Genomic DNA, 14250 nt, shown 5'->3' with positions numbered 1-14250 from the left:
AGCCTCATCTGGTTATGAGTCTCCTGAGACTTCTGGATTGCGTGAGCCAGGTGAGTGTTTGGGCCCTCAAGCCCCCCAGGGCCTCAGAAGAGGTGAGGGCAGAGGTCAAGGCTAGCTGTGTGCAGGAAGACCTGAGGGCTGGCCTTTTCCCCTCCCATCTGCACACAGCCGGACTCTGCCTACACACTGGTGTAACCTCGACGAGGAGCCCAGCCGTGGAAGGCAGCACTACTTAGTCGAGAATTCCTCGGGTCTGGAATCCCCTTCCTGTGTCCTCATTCAGGCTCTCTGGGCCTCAGTCTCTTCATCTGTACAATGGACATGGTAAAGCCAGCCTCTGGTAGTCATGAGCATCCTGCGAGATGCTTCGAGAAGGGGAGTCATTATGCTGATGCAATGCTTCGGGGGAAATCAGGACAATGCAGGGCCCTTTGGCTCCCTTATTTTAAAAGAAGTTTCCATTGGTAGGAGTGGCGTCAAGGCCCTGTGACACAGGATAGGGGAAATGCTGTGAACAGACCTGGTGTCCCGTCTCATGGGAAGAAGAGTCAGGCGCTGGGCGGGGCCGCGGGCCGGACAGCCTGCTGGTCTTGCTTTGGTTCTGCGGGGATGACTCCCAGTGGGAATGCGCCCTGCCCTGCCCTCTCTTTGTTCCCTTAATCTCTCTGTGTTTCCCCAGTGACCCTAGGCTGACATCTGACTTGTGACACTCTTGCTGTTCACAGAACGCAGGCATTCACACTGAGGACTACAAGGTGCTGATTAGCTCTCAGAGACCTCCAGCCAATGGAGCAGAGGGGCCGGCTGAGTCCCAGGGAGGCCACAGGGTCACAGCCTGATCTCTGACCCGGAGCCCTTCCTGACCAGTCAGGACACGTGTCCTGGGGAAGTTGGCCAAAAAGTAGTAAAGAGGGAACAAGAGACAGTGACCTTGTGGCGTGAATACATCAGGCAACATCTCAACACCCGGCCTCTGCCTGACGACCCGGGAAACCACACGTGGGAGACAGAACAATGGCCCTCAAAGATGTCAGGCCTAGTATAACATGAACCACACACTGGGTAGCTTACAAACAGCAGAAATCCCTTTCGCACAGTTCTGGAGGCTCTGAAGTGCAAGATCAAGGGGCCAGCATGGTCACACTCTGGTGAGGACTTCTTCCTGGCTCACAGCCAGCACCTTCTTGCTGTGTCCTCACATAAAGGAAGGGGCGAGCCTATTTTATAAGGCATTAATCCCAGTCACGAGGACTCCTTCCTCTTGACTTAAGACCTCCCAAAGTCCCCACCTCCTAATACCATCGTCTTTGAGGGTTAGAATTTCAACATATGAATTTTGGGGGGACACACACATTTGGACCACAACAGGTCCTGATCCCTGGAACTGTGAATGTCACCCCGTAAAGAAAAGGTGTCTTTGCAGAAGTGATTAAGTTAAGGATCTTGAGATGATGAGGCTATCCTGGTGGGCCCCAAATGTAACCACAAGTGACCTTGGCGGAAGGAGTCAGGGGGAGATGATGCACACACAGCAGAAGGTGACGTGAAGATGGAGCAGAGAGGACCTTGAAGATGCTGCCATTGCAGACCGGAGAGATGCAGCCACCAGCCAAAGAACGCTGGCTGCCACCAGAAGCTGGAAGAGACAAGGACTGGCTTCTCCCCTAGAGCTTCCTGAGGGAGCTAGACCATGCGATACCTTGATTTGGGCCCAGTGATACTTACATTGGGCCTCCGGCCTCCAGAACTGTGAGAGCATAAATGTCTGTTGTCGTAGCTCACTGAGTTTGTGGCGGTTTCTTACAGCAGCCGCAGGAAACGAATGCACCACGTAAGATAGGTCTTTCTCACAAGAGGTTGCAACTGAACTACAGCCAGGAGCGGCAGATCCCAGGTCACCAGTCCGGGGAGTGGGCTCACACTCAGACCTGCCGTGCCCTCTGGGTCTCTTCCAAGAGTCATTCTCCCCAGCGGAATGTGAGTTTCTGGAGGGCCAAGGCCATATGCTATGCATCCCTGTAGCCTCAAAACTCAGCACAGTGCTAGGACGGAAGAATGGATATCAAGAATTATTTTTGAATTATTAGCACAAGTAAGCAGCTGAGGGAAAGTGAGTGAGTAAATGCACGGAATGTGGCTGGCCGCTGTCTTAGAGCATCATCTTCCGTTATGACTTGTCTTGTACTTGATAGGCCTCTTCAAGCACCTGCCTTGCCTTCCCAAAGCCTTAGAGGCTCCTGAAGGCAGGAACCTCCTCCCTCACAGCGGAGACCTGCCCAGGGCTCAGCACTCAGCAGGCGCTCAGTGAACATCTGCTGATGATGGAGCACCTGGATCCAGCTGTACCTGGACTTGTGGTCCCTCTGTCTCCGGATATGTTTCATCCATTCCAATTTGAACTGAGTGTCTTTCATCCGCCACCAAAACTCGTGTCAAATACAGAGTGAAGTGCACAGTCTCAGGGCTGGAAGGGGATGTGCACCATACATAGATGCACAGCCGGGTAGAGAATGGATGTTTGCCAAGCAAAAACAACCACCCAGCGGCCTAGGGCAGACAGGACTGCGAGGCCTATTTTAAAATGTAGAGTACAAGAATCTCAAAGTTCAGTAACTCTGGGGAAGGCCCAGGAAGCTGCATTTTTAATTAGCTTCTGAAACAAGGGTCTGGTTCCAAGGCCACCTATGGGAGACACTGATGAAGACACATGAAGTAGAACTCATGAAATTCTCCCTCTTTCCGTGGACCTGCCACTGAAGCTGCAAGTTTGCTTTCTGCTTAAGCATGGGCATGATTTTAAAAATGCAGAAGTGATAAACAACACAAAATTATCTGGCTCCGTTTGGGGAGGAGCCCAGCTGGACTGAAGTCGGGATCCATTTGCATATGCTGATGCTCTGTAGCAAAAGCAATTATTCAGGAGGAAGCATGAGAATTCAATGCAGAGAAAATTGCAACAAGACACTGAGCGAACACAGGGTGAACACTGTGAGAAGTTGTGGCATAAACATGTATTTTTTGAAGGTTGGCGATTATTTCTGAAAATCATGGACTTTCAGCATTTGCTTTGGTAGAAGCAGTTGCCCTTCTAGAAGGTGAACTTCAAACCAGAAAAGATTGTACTTTGTGGAGAGTGTTCTTGTGTTTGGACGGGGCATGGGCCAGCAGCCTAGCACTGCAGGGTCACAGCTGTGTGCCCTGTGCAGAGACTGCCCTCCAGGTGCCTCCCCTCCCAGGAGAGTCAAACACCTGCCCTGATTTACGCTGGAGACACTGCATCCCACAACACGCATTTAAGAGCTGGTGGGGTGGATGGAAAGATAATGGTGGTCAACAAGGGAAAGCATGGAACTGGGAGTTAGAAGGCCATGGGCGCTGTGGGACGGCTTCTGCCCGTCCCCGGTCCTCAGCATTCCCATCCATTAAATGGGACAATTGGACTCCACTGACTAAGTATCCCTACTTAGTAGCCGGGTAGTTGAAAAAGTTTCAGTTGGCACAGGTTCAATCCAGGAAATAACAGCAGACATCACGTTGGGAAATTTGCCCACGCTTTAATTGTCGTCTGATTACATCAAGGTCAAAGACTCAGTTTGGTGATGAGACATCTTTAACATCTTTCTCATTTTGCTCATCTTTTTCAACAAAAAAGGAGCAGACCCAAGGCTCAGAGTGCTAGGCCAGCACCGTATCTAGCCAGCATTTGATAATGTCGTCTTGTTTTCATTTTATTCAAGGCAAGTGATCGTGGCGTTCCATCCATGGTAATGATATAAGGGTTCCTCTCAAATAAATGTGAGTGAGCACAAAGAACGGGGCAGATAGAGCAGGGCATTGGGTCAGTCTCAGGGCAGCTATTAGGTGGGTAGTGGGATCAGATGCCTGGTGTTTGGGGATTCCCAGACCTCCCCTCCCTAAGGACCCTTCCAACTCATCCTTCTGCAAGTCCTTATAAGAACCAGTCACTGTTCTCAAGTGGCCGCAGCTTGTCCCTGGTTTCTGTTCAGGGCTGACCTTCATGACCACAGACTACACAGCACAACGACTGCCTGTCTTTCCCTGCTGAAACCCCCAAACTGTAGCCATGGAAAATCCCCCTTCTCTCTCATTCCTGCCACTGATGTCCGCGCCATCTTGGATTCCCTTGACACTAATATTTCTACCCAAAGCATATTTGGGTGTATCTACTACAGCAGAACCCAGCAAGTTTTTCCTCCTGCCTGTTTACATTAAAAATACTCATTACGATTCAAATTACTTTCAAATTATGCTCATCTGGATTTCTGTGCTTTATAAAGACTCCCATGCCTCTCTCTTTCTGAGGTTATAAGTTAAAATATTTTTATTATGATAGAAACTGCTTTAAAGACTCCACAGACATTTGCTAAACTGTGGATAAGACAGCTTCCTGCTGAATAAGCCCCTCTCTCACAGCCCACTCTGCAGGACCAGAGGACAAAAGGTCCGGAAACTAGCACTCCTGCAAGCTCTGACTCGAGGCCTTGCAGGTCAGCTCTGGGGGCACACGAGCGCCAGTGTTACACACTGCCGTCACGGGGGGACTTCACCCGTCCTCGGCAGCATGGAGAGAATTATAAGTACTGGCTACCCTCAGTAAGAATGCTTCGTTCTCTAACCTTTATCAGAGAATAAAAGGTACAGAAAAATACATTTTAGCTAATATCAGAGAGAACTTTCTAATGCTCAGAGTTTTCAGCAAGGAAATGGGCTGATTTCCAAGGTAGTGAGTCTCAAGGCATCACAGGAGGATTCTAATCAGAGGCTCGATGGCCACCTGCTGTTGTCGAAGAGGTTGAAGCACCCCTTCCAGCCTGGAACTCGCGTCCTCTTCCAGTCCTGGACTGTGCACTTCATCCCATGTTTGACATGAGTTTTGGTGGCAGAGGAAAGACACCTCGTTCACAGTGGATTTGATGAAATGTATTGGTAGACAAACGGACTCGAAAGTTCAGGTACAGCTGGCTCCAGATGTTTGAATGACATCCTCAGGAAGCTGTCTCTCCCCTCCTCTTTTCTGTTTCCCACTGGCTTCCTCTTCCAGAAAGCAGCAAAGATGGCCTCCCGTGGCTCCAGGCTAACATCCTACTAGTCAGGGGACCTGAGCAGGAGAAAGACTCTTTCCCAACTGATCCAACAAAAGTCTTGAGATTTTCCTAAGAAAATAATCAGGAAGACTTCCAGAAACCCATATATAACACTTGCATCAACTTTCTACAGCAAAGTAACTGAAATGCCCTAAATGTCCGCTGACAGAGGAAATGAATAGTATGTCCAAATGGTGTAACACTCTGCAGCCAGCCAAAAGTGTGCTTCCAGAGAATGACGATGATGATGATAAAACATTTTTGACATATTATTAAGCAAGATATGGAAATAAACCAATAATAAGTTCACAGTTTTGTTGCAAAATATTTAATAAAAAACTAGATATAAATGTACTGATAGATTTTCTGTAAGTGGAGGGATTACAAACGAAATTATTTTAAAATTTTATTTTTGTTTTCTAAGTTATCTATTACAAATATGTATTACTTTTTATTCTTAGAAAAAAGTAAACAAATGTTGTTTGAAAACCTGGCTAGGTGGATAGTGGCCAATAAGAGGGCCCTCAACCAGGGGCAGGAGGAAGACCCAAAGACACTGCTTATTCTCTGGTCCACAGCGGGACGGGTCCCTGTGGCATACGTGGTGCCCAGTGGGGATGAGGCAGGGCTCTGCTTGCTCCTCTGACGATGCAGCCCCAAGAGCCGAAGCAACGGGCCAGCGGGGACACTCAGGTGGGCTCTGGCCAGGGCCCCTGGCGTTCCCAGCTCTGCACTCAGCCTTGCGGGTTAGTTACACTCACGCCAGGAGACAGCAGGCGAGGCCCTGAGCAGAGGCCGCGGAGGTGCGGTCATTTCAAATATTTAATGAGATTCACACACACGCTGTGTCGTTCAACCAGGCTATATGTTCAATACCGTTCTACGGCACAGACACTTCAAAACCTCCCAGACCTCCTGCGTGTCTGTCCAGCATACATGCAGGCTTCCTAGTAAAAGCTGTATCACTTCTCCTGGCATGGATCAAACTCATCAGTGTCTCTTCTTCTTCCCAGTCATGGAGGCATCAGGGTGACAAGTGGCTCACGGCGCCCATCCCACTGCAGGGACAGCCCCAGCACCAGCGTCCCTGACTGCAGCCAGAATCCACAGCCAGGAGCAAAGTCCTTGGTTGCAAGGTTGCAAGATGACAGCCTGAAGTCACCATCCCTGTCCGCATCCCCAGAGAGACAGAGCTTAGCAATCCTGAGACCCACCCCAATACCACACATTCTCAAACCAGGCCTTCGTGCGCCTGGATCACTGGCCCTGGCTCTTCATTGCTGTGCCTGTTCCAGATAATTCCTGAGCTATCACCCCACCTTTTTTTATTTTTGAGATCATTTTGGAATGGCTTCTAGGAGGATGTGAGTTGTGGCCACATATTTGAGGACAGGAAGGGCAAGACTTGGCAGGAACGATGGGAGAGAAAACTGCACATAAGTCGTATGGGACAAATGCATTTACTTATTCACTGTAAGCCCAGCATATATATACCCGATGATCAGTGACAATCAGATAATTGTGAGCATGAGGCCAACTGGGTGCTGCTCGGTCAGGAGAAGCAACATGTGCTATTTAAAATCAATACCCCAAAATAATGAATGAAGAACCAAAAACTCGTAGCAGAGTGATCTGGCCCAGTCCTTAAGGACGAGCCGTTCAGGCTGAGATCTGAGAAGAAGCCTGGGTGGGAAGTAACCTTGGGAACACAGAGAGGCTGGGCATTCCAGAGAGAGGCAGAACAAAGTCGGGGGAGGGGTGCTGTGTAGAATCTTTGGGGCCAAGTGCAGGCAGCGACTTTAGGTCTGGGAGGGATCATTCCGGCCATTTCCCAGGGAACAGTGAGAAGTGATGTTCTGACCACCTCTGGCCTCCTCACTGTCCTGGCCACAAGTCCCATACTTCACCCCAAACAGGCCAGTTGGGCTGCGTCTCTTCTGAGCACATCTGTTAAGAGGACACCAGCTGAGAGGACTATGCCTCCACTGGCAGGATGTCCTAGTGCCACAGCCACGGACACAGAGGGAGGGCCTGGGGGCGCTTAGCTGGAGAGCCTGGATCTCTGCCTTCTGTAGTTCGAGCTGCCTGGTGGCAGACAGAGGAAGGCTTGGAATGTGGCTGGAGTGCAGCTCCCGAGGGCAGAGCTCCCGAGAGCTCTGATGGACGGCTGCCAGTCCTGGTAGGCAAACCGTGGGCCTTGGAGGAAGAACTTGGTCACAGGAGGGCTGTCTATGGCGGTTGGCCTCAGGAAGTCACACAGTCACAGAGTCCCATGTCTGGAGGCAGGTGCTGGACACATCGGGGAAGCTATGGAGGAGCTCCTGCACCGAGAGCCTGCGGTTCCCCTCAGGAGGTCTCAGAGGCAGAGTGGAACCCTACTCCTGCCATCATCCCAACGCATTTCCTCCTGCTCCGCCTTAGGTCTAGGCGCTAATGCGTGAGGACTCCCACTATTGCAAGGGCCGTGTCAAGCAGACGGACAAAGGCATCAAAGGGGATTCAGCCTGGGGTTGATGAGAGGTCTGGGGGACCGCCTAGCTGGAGGTTTAAACTGTGTCATGGGAACTTGTTCCCAGCAAATGCCCATCAGTGGCCCCGGATCATACCCTCCTCTTAGCGCCGGGGCAGGAGAGCTGCCGCTCATCCCTGGAGACTCAGGCACGAGTCCTGTCCCCACTCTCAGCTGCCCAGCCTGGGCCATAGAACCCCGCCGATACCTCGAGGGGCTGGCCGGAGGAGGCTGACTGTCTGAGGCCTGGGACTGGGGCCGGGGGAGGGGGAAGAGGAGGTGGACACAGTGTCTAATCCCACCCAACCACTGCAGACTGAGAATGTGGGAGAAGCGCTTTCCTCTGAGGAAAACCAAGGTGCCGTCAGCAGAAGGAGGAAAAGAGCTGGGACATCCAAACCGATGGCTGTCCACTCCAAAAAGGAAGAACGCGGCTCATGGGCTCCCAGTCCCACCCCACCTCCCCTGCATCAGCCCCAAATAGAGAACCTCCCACCACAAGTGCTTGTGGAAGAGGAGAGGGGAACATGTCACCCTTCCACACACTTTTTATAACGCGCTTAGAAAAATCTGCCCACGGAGACTGAGTTGAGTTTCCGTCCTCCACGCTCGTGTTTGCTGTTGAAGCAGCCGCGTCCTCTGCTCTGCAGGGTCGGCCGCTCTGTGAGGGCAGCCCTTCCGCGTGACTTTACTTACCCTCCAACGTCAGACAGTCTGACCTGAGACGAGAAGGGAGTTTGTTTGGGGCTTTATCCCGGGCTTTTCCTCCCAACTCTTTGCACAGCATGTTCTTCGAGAAGTTTTTCACAAAACATAGTATTTCTCTCTTTTTGGCCAAAAGATTGGATTACGTCTCTGCCTTTTCTCCCTTCTTATAGAAATCTTTATGACCTATCTGCTAAATAACGTATCTGGGGATGACTGTAGTAGTACATACTGTATGTAAATAAAATAGGATGCAAGATCTTGAATTATGGAAACGTAATTAGACTGAAAGTCCTACTCCACAGAACCATTTTTAAGCTTCCATATTCAGGTACATGTTTCTTTCTTAGATGAGTCAATACATTACCACTGTCCCAAAGATTAAAATTCATTATTGTGGATATTTAGATTTTTTAAAAGCTTTTCGCCTGTGTGCACACACAAAAATCAACCTATTAAATGTTTTCTTTAATTTCTGAATGTGTAAAAAATTGCTTATGGATTTTAGGCGCCAGCCATGTGTGTGCTGTTTTCCCTTCTCTGCTCTCCTTTCCTCTATGGCTCCCTTGGGCCAGAGAACTTGGCCAGGCATCAAATAAGACAGTTGGTCAGGGAAAGTCATGTCGGGAGGTAGGAGTCACTCTGAAGTGCTCTGAGCAAACTTTTAGGGCTTCCTTTCCACATTCCCTTTTGCCACTGGCACTCCTTTTCCAGGAAGGCCAGCTGCCTATCCCCCACTCTGCCTCCAGCCCAAAGAAGGCCTGGCCAGTTAACACCATATGACTAATTCCGACTAATTGTTATGGATCAAATAGCAGCAAAATATTTCCAGTTGCCAGTCTCTGTTTCCCAAATGTTCCTCTGTTATCCGTCTAAGTAAACATTTGTTCTGCTTATCGTTTCTGAGCAAAGACATGAATCACTTGCCTAAAAGAAACCGCAGCGACAGCTGTTGCCTATTAGGAACCGACATTTGGGAACAGGGCCTGGTAAACTGGACTCCAGAACGAAGTTTGCTTTTTGCTTGTCCTCATTCTAGAAAAGGAAGCCTAGGGCGCTGTGGTGGACCAGCAGCGGGTCTGTCCTACCATTTTGTGGTAGGACATTGGACAACCAAAACCCCCTACCCAGAAATCTTCCCTTCTGCTGGCTTGCCACGGTCCCTGAACCCCACCCTCAGTGGCTGTCCCTGGGTGGAAGATGCCGTCTTCAGAAGGTTCCTGGGACAGTGCCAAGGTGTGGCCTGAGGGTGGCCACACGTGAACTGGTTTGCTCTCCGTGAAAGCATCTTGTAGGGCGCTTTACCAGATCCTGGTTTCTAAGGAAGGATTTGAGGGGACCTTAAATTGATGGGCCCTCAGGGTGTGGGGACTCGTCTGTTTTTTGCACCAACTTGCATGGAAAACATATTTTCTAAAGGCTCTGTGCTGGACATTTCCATATGCTTCATATAGAGGATGTAAATCTCAAAACCCAGGTGGCAGAATAGATGACATAATCCAAGAAGGCGCAAGACAGAGAAACAGAAGGCTTAGATCAGAGAAGGCTTCCGGTCTGGTGGACTGTCCCAGCTGGGCTTTGAAGGGTAGGCAAGGTTGAGCCAGGTAGGGGGGAGGGAGTCCAATGCTTGGGTGGAGGAAACAGCTTCTGAGAGGATAGGGAAGACACAGGTGCTCGGGGGGTTGGAATTGAGAAGAGTTGGGGCTGCAAAATCTGAGGAAGTCCCAAGCCCCTTCTAGGGCTCTGGGTCTAAACCGGACACCCCCTCCCCTGGTGGAAGGGCAGTGACCTCATCAGCTGATTCTCTGAGTCCCATTGGTCTTCTAAAGCCCATTGTCTAATAGGGACCTGCATACCACAGGTGCTCATTAAATGTGTATTAGTGGGGACGGAAATAAGTTTAAAGATGGTCTCCATCATCACAGCTGAAAACTTTTGCTCTATAAAAGATCATGAAGGGAATGAAAAGACAAGCTGTAGATTGGAGGAAAATATTTGCAAATCACCTATTCAATACAACAAAGAACTTGCATCTTTAATATATAAAGAACTCTCAAAACTCAACTGTAGGAAAACAACTCAATTTAAAAATATGGGCAAAAGACATTTTACCAAAAGAATATAAGGATGGTAAATAAGCACATGAAAAATGTCCACAATAATTAGCCATTAGGAAAATACAATTTAAAACCGTGATCATATACCACCATATACCTATTAAAATGGCTAACATTAAAAAAAATACTATCAACACCAAGTGATGGCAAAGTCTAGCAAGAGCACAGTTGTACATTGGTGGTGGGAATGCAAAACGGTACAGTCACTCTAGAAAAGGCTTTAGTAGTTTCCTACAAAGTTAAACATACACTTACCATATGACCCAGCAATTCCACTCCTGGGTATCTACCCAAGTGAAATAAAAATCTATCTTTATACAAAGACCCATATAGAAATGTTTGTAGCAGCGCTCTCCATAATTGCCCAAACTAGAAACAACCCAAAAGTCCTTCAAGGGGAGAATGGATAAACACACCGTGGTGCATCATACAATGGAGCAGCACTCAGTAACAGAGAGAAACAAATATTGATACATGCAAGAATTTGGATGAATCACAAGGCATTGGGCTAAGTCTCCAAGGTTACATACTGTAAGGAAGAAAGAAGCCAGTCTCAAAAGGTTACATAGCATCTGATTCTATTTGTATGACATTCTGGAAGAGACACATGATAGTGATGGAGAACAGCTCAGTGGCTCCTGGGGGTTAGGGGTGGAGGGAGGGTACGTCTGTAAAGGGGAAACGGCAGAGTTTGGGTGGGAGGTGACGGAACCGTTCTGCATCCTGATTACGGTGGTGGTTACACGAATCCATTCATGTGTTAAAATTCCTAGAACTTATAAAAGATAAAGAAAAGGTGGTCGTCTGACCTCTTTCTGCTCCCTGAGCCAGACGGGAGAAGGAGCTGAGGGCCTATATTTAACAGCAAACTTTCCCTAAATTCTCCTAGTTTGGGTTTGCTTTCACATAGCCCTCAGCTGGGTCATCCTCTCATCTTCCAAAGGATGGAAGAGGAAGTCACAAGCTCTTGGGTGGGGACCTGGGGGCCTAATTGCTCCCCATGGAGACTTCACCCCACGTGACGGGGTGGCGTGGTGTCTCCTGACCTCCTTTAGGGTTCTGTCTGGCGGACTGTCCTCTGCCCTGCCGCAGATATGGAGCAGCACAGGGTCTCTGAGCTCCCTCCCACCCGTTTGCCATCGTTCGTGAAATCAGGTTGTGACTGTCTGCTCAGTTCATAAAAAAATGGAGTTTGTGCTTTTGCTTGGCATTCTTCTTTCATTTATTTGTTGTTATTTTTGTTATAGTTTCTTTGATCATTCAGGGAATAATTACTTAGAGGATGAGGTAGCAGAAACTTCTTTGTCCTCCAGCTGAACTCAGACATCAGAACTACGTTATCAGAAAGCTACTAGGAGTTGTGCACCAACAAAAGGAGAGATGAAACCAAGAAAGAGGAGAAGACATAAAATCCAGGAGGCAGGGGATCCAATGGCTGAAAGAGGTGAAGGAAATTCCCAGGTTGGCAGATGAGGAAAGCCCCGGATGGTAGCTGAGTAGTCACTCAAGTAAGGAAGCAGACTGCAATGTCAGAGGACTGCAGCGGGGCGCCTCCAAGAGCAGGAAGGAGCTGCTACCAATGGGCGATCTGATGCGCTTCCTTGTGGAAAACTGTATTGAGGGGCTGTAGCTGTGGGAAAACGGAACCATATGTACAAAGAAAACCAAGCAAATTGGCTTCAGGAAAGACAAAATGAGCATGGAAACAAGCAAACAACCCTAGTACACTACTGACTCAACAGTGAACTATATTTGTATCATGAACGAGGAATATTAATTTAACAAAAACTCATGATAGAACTGTCACGAAAGGATGGGGGAAAGAGAGAGGGAGTGAGAAGGCCAAGTTCCCACCACCAGTAAAAATAGGGAGCTGGGATGTCTAGATAGACACCTGCTCCGTGACACTTGTCTGTGGGGGTGCCCAGAGTGGCACCGTTCATCCGGGCGCAGTGAAGGTGTGTGTGGGGTGTGCTGTCAGCAACAAGAGAACCAGCAGCAGAAGTGTCTGTCTTTCCTTGCAAGGAGGAGCCGACTTTGAACACCTCTGAGGTTCTGTCACCCCCTGGGGGTCCAGGATGACGAGCAAGTCCTTCACCCTCTGCACTCAGGGTCCTCTGTTGTAAACGGGAAATGAGCAGCCTGCTCTGCCCCCAGCCTGTTGGGAACAGACAGATCCCAGCTGAACCTGCCAGTGCCTAATTGGGAACTGTGACTTTAAGGATCCCAGCTGAATCCCGGCTGGCACTTGGTAGCCTCTGCCAGGACCTCGACTCAGAAACATGATGAAACCCCATCCTCATAGGCCGCAGCAGAAAGCTGGACCAAGTTGCTGCTCACATCAAGCATTCAAGTCCAGGAGAGCTTACTGCCTAAAGGCGGCAGGTGGGGTCCTCCGGAGAGGGCTCAGTGGGGGAGAAAAGCCAGACCCACACCCGGGCGCAGGGCTCTCCTCCCGGGACCTTTGGAGGTGTGCTGGTTCAGCGAGAGAGAAGTTATAGAACTTTGAGTCCTCGTTCCATCATGTGCAGCCAAAGTTATTAGGTGTTTAGGGACTATTTTCCTTTCTCCCTTTCTAAGGAGAATCGACATGACTCGTCTCATTTTTTTTTGCTTCAAGCCCTATCTGTGAGCCCTTGACTGTGATGTTCCCCTGCCAGCATCTTCCCCCGAGTCTGACTCTTCTCCACTATTCCAGAAAAGGGTTTAGATGGAAAGTCACATGCCTAGGGGCCTGCAGCCCGTGACTCCAGAAACGAAAACCCAAACCCTGCTACCCGTCTCCTCTTCTAAGCCACCAAATATTGTTCCAGAACTGTGTGACTGAGTCTCATCTTTCCACTACGGTTGTAAACTTCCCGAGAACAGGAACTGTATTAGGATAAGCTAAGCCATGTGACAAATAGACCCAGTGTGCCAAGGTTCCATCCAGTAGATGCTTCCTTCTTGCTCACACGGCAGTCTGGTGGGTGTGCACGTCCACGCGGTCACTCAGGGACCCTTCTCCCTCTATTTTATGGCTCCCTTACTCTAGGTCCCTTTTCATTGTCTGCATCCAGCTGGTGGAAGGGGAAAGAGCATGGAGGAATGTCCCAGGGAGCTTTTTATGGGTCATCCTGAAGATAGAACACCTCATTTCTGCTCATGTGCTATCCGACAGAACTTACTTAAGGGGCCACAGGAAATGCACGTGAGAGTGAGATGTAGTCTCCCACGTCCCCGAGAAGGCTTTGACTCTGGCACATCAGCTCTTCCGCTCCCCCAGTCTCCTTCCTCGCTGGGAGCCCAGCACAGAGGACCTTTAGAGGATGTTCCGTGAGAACTCGGTGAGGTTGGCCTGAGGTTGCCCGACGCTCGGCCAACTTCACACAACTCTGCGGACAGAGGAAACTGCCCGGCTCAGGGCTGAGCTCTCGGTGGCCCCCCTCACACATATACCCATTAAGCCTCTCAGATGAGGCAGGCCCTGCAGCAGCTGTGGTTGCATCAGAAAACAGATCGAAGGCTGGTCTTTACATCCACATAAACCTCATCCTGGCCTCTGCCCACAGAGGTCACATCTGTGCAGAAAAGCATCCCATAGCACCAGGCAGGTGGCATCCAGCACCCAGTGAGATACCACCATGTCTGGACACTCGTGTATCTGGTCCATCTGTCCTGGAACAGCTCTGATGGCGGGTCACGGGCTGGGCAACGTAGAAGGCGACAAAGGCCTCGAAGGGAGGGGTTTCAGTTGAGCAGCAGAGACAACAGCCAGACTAGAGGAGTTTCAGGAAAGAACAGAGATAAGTGGGCTGGGAGTTAACTTTTCCAA

At 49.6% G+C, this 14250-nt stretch overlaps 1 long non-coding RNA gene across 2 annotated transcripts in view; it reads right to left on the bottom strand.

Moving 5' to 3' along the window:
* Nucleotides 1–5509: 5509 nt before the first annotated feature.
* Nucleotides 5510–14250, bottom strand: part of LOC138915691 (uncharacterized) — a 28546-nt gene continuing 19805 nt past the window's right edge. For both annotated transcript variants that reach the window (XR_011421803.1, XR_011421804.1), the window contains one exon: nucleotides 5510–14194. This is a non-coding gene — a long non-coding RNA (uncharacterized lncRNA). The remainder of the gene's footprint in view (nucleotides 14195–14250) is intronic.

Source organism: Equus caballus, chromosome 10 (assembly GCF_041296265.1).
Source record: "Equus caballus isolate H_3958 breed thoroughbred chromosome 10, TB-T2T, whole genome shotgun sequence".
Classification (NCBI taxonomy): Eukaryota; Metazoa; Chordata; class Mammalia; order Perissodactyla; family Equidae; genus Equus; species Equus caballus.
Note: the sequence above shows the minus strand (reverse complement) of the source record. Positions and strands in the feature narration are given on the sequence as shown.